Here is a 3,162-nt window from a genome sequence, read left to right on the forward strand (position 1 = left end):
TTGCTTACAAAACATTACGCGATTTCTTCGATTTTTTTTATTAAAATTATACTGATACTCGAAATTTCGAAATCTCGAAATTCTAAAAGTTTTTTGTTTTTTTTTTTGCTATTATTTATTATTATAGGTTGAAATTTTAAAAAAATAAATAAATGATAATTTATACAACTTCTTGTAATTTATAAGTTAGAGAACGTTTTATATGCATTTATTTTTATTTAACTAATAACAATCCGATATAACTTGTATTTGAAGTATAGATTTTTAGATTTCACTAAAAAGGAGCGGAAAAAATAGGAAAACAGTAGGTAAATTTAATTCTTTGAAAATCAAAAAGATATTAATGTTATTATATAATTTTCACGAAATCAAAATTTATTAAAATTTTAATCCATGACTAAATAATTATTCCTTGGGGGAAAAAAAAGAAAAAATAAGCGTGTTGAATTATCGAAATTTTCGCAAAGTTTCAAATTGGATTTTCAAAATCAAATTTCTATTTAATCTCTTATTTTTATCTCTTCCCAATATTCTTCACAAATGAATCTTCTCGAAATAAGCAAGCGTAAATTAAACGAAATTCTGTTGCACAGATTCGTGTAAAAAAAAGCACTAAAAAACAAATCAAGCCATAATGAGATTAGTTAACATATTTGGCTTTGACAGGGCACCCGTAATTCGGTGCTAGTTTCGTTCTGCAATTTACAACGATTTGGCAAAATGAGTCGAGCGCGGCATGGTTGGCGCGGTATCAAGCGCTTATTATTAATACGCGGACCATTGCTTGCCAAAAGCAATGAGTTCTCATCCTGTTTCTCTCTCGACGCGCTGTTTTGGAAGGGAAACTGACGATGATGTTCATCTGCATCAAGGGGAGGAGAGACAAGGCAAAGGATGCTATCAGTGCACCTGTCGCTCCTAAATCTTGCTACTTAAGACTGCTAAGTGTCACGGTCATTTCTCACCCTTTCGTCTTCGGCATTGCACTTAATTGGCTAGCGCGTGCTTGCGTGTTTTCATGTCTGACGCGGCATGCGTGCGCGTGTCTACTCCGAATTAGTCTCAGTTTCGACTCTAATATTTTCATGATATTCGATACTAAATTAAATTAAACATGGTTTTAAGCTATTTCTCGTTGTAAATACTACGATGCGCTCGTTATTAGGTATATTAGGTGGCCAGAATTATGTACTGTTGCCAATTTTAATTATCGTAAAGCGAAGAAATGTTACTTAGAAATTAATGTTAATGAACGCTTAATTAACAAATAAAACATAACGCTTTATGGAAATGATTATAAATCCACCGATACTTTCAAATCTTCCGTTTAAAATCTTATTTGATTTCAGTATCGTGTTTTCAAATATATGCATCGATTTTGTTATTATACTCTTCGATTCATTACCGGTTACGATGTTTTTAATACTGTTTTTATCCTTTTGAAAAAGTTCATTTAACTTTTTCGTGAAAAACGTAATTTAATACGTAATAATCGAGAATTGTCAACAAAATTCACATTATTCTTGTTACCAAATAAGAAAAATTATCGATTCATCGGATTTATTTCATCATGATATATTTTACGACACAGTTATCATTTTAACATGATAAGTCATCAAACTAATTGAAATTTTGAATCGATAGCTCTAATAATCATCGAATAAAGCAACATAATATCTTCACACCGTGTTCTATGCGCCAATATATCGCTTGATATTCTTTCATACACAACAGAAATAATAATAAAAAAAAAGAATAAAAAAAAAAATTTCTCAAACATAAACACTTTAATATCCATCGAACTGAAACACCGTCGTCGAGTAATCATTCCGGTTATCGTCGGTGCAGATCGATTCGACGACGCAAAGACTTCCCTTAATAACAACCGAGCCTCGAGTGAACTAGTTCGAGGTAATAATCCCGGGCATTCTCAAGAGACGTATATAGATACATTCAGACGTCAAGGCTGATGTCCATCGAGAGCAAGAGGACTTCGCTTCAAAGTAATAATAATCTCGGCTATTCCCAGAGCGGGGATGTGTAAGACAGCGGGCGAGGACAACCGGCTGGTTGGTGGATCCAAGATGGTGGGAGCGCGATGCGAAAGGCACAAGTACGTCGAAAGGTACATAATTTAATAAGGAACGTAGTTTATGAGGCGACTCGGGAGCTGTGAGGAAGCCGGTTACTCACAATCGAGATTTAACAGCTACAGCGTACGATTTTCCTCTTTCTTTCTGATGTTTCGTCTGCAAGGCTGCATGGGAGAGGGACGTTTCACGGCGCAAACCGGCGCAGGCTTAATGTTGTTTTAATTAAGTAGGCGGTTAGCCGAAAAGAACTCTGTACTTTCGTACTCGTCTTCTCTGCTCGTCCGCTTCTTGCGTATATTTACCTTCCTTCTCGGCCACCTCCTTCCCTCCTTCTCTATTTCGAGAGAGGTGCGGCAGAAGCTAGTCACCATGTGTTCCTCGTATGTTCAGACGTGATGGACGATTTCGCTTGACTAATCGCCGTCTTTTTAACCATCCTCCCCCTCGTCCTTCTCCACCCCTTCGTGGCCCCTTTGTGGACCCTGTACACACCGTCGTGAAGGAAGTCGCAATTCCACTGTATTATCCGTTCAAACGCGCCGGTTAATCAAGTCGCTGCGAATCGGATACATCGTAACCGTCTTACGGGATTGGAAATAATGAATCGTGTGTGCCACTTGTAATTTCATTCTATTTAAAATGTATTTTGATTAAACACGCGCTATTTGGAGGGAGAAAAGGATAAAGAGAAATTATCGGTCAAGACTTGCGTTATCTTATTAACTTTCAACGAATATCTCGTAACTGAAAACGATTGCGTGTCTTGTGCAAATTTCCTGTCTTCGGGTATCAGTTTCGATCTTTCCACGCATGATAATTCACACGTGCTAAAAATAAACTAATTTCGTTTGCAATCGTTTGCGCATGAAATGATGGTCAATGAAATAAAATTCGCTTTAAAATTAAGATTAGAATCTTCAAAAAGATGAAGTAGAAGAGATGCCGACTGTGTTTAAAATCAATTTTAATTTATACAATAATAATAATTATTAGTTTTAAGTATCTCTTCTATCTTAAAATTAAAATAAAAAATGATGATACATATGTATATATATATATATATATATAT

Source organism: Apis dorsata, unplaced genomic scaffold, assembly GCF_000469605.1.
Source record: "Apis dorsata unplaced genomic scaffold, Apis dorsata 1.3 scaffold_339, whole genome shotgun sequence".
NCBI classification, from domain to species: domain Eukaryota; kingdom Metazoa; phylum Arthropoda; class Insecta; order Hymenoptera; family Apidae; genus Apis; species Apis dorsata.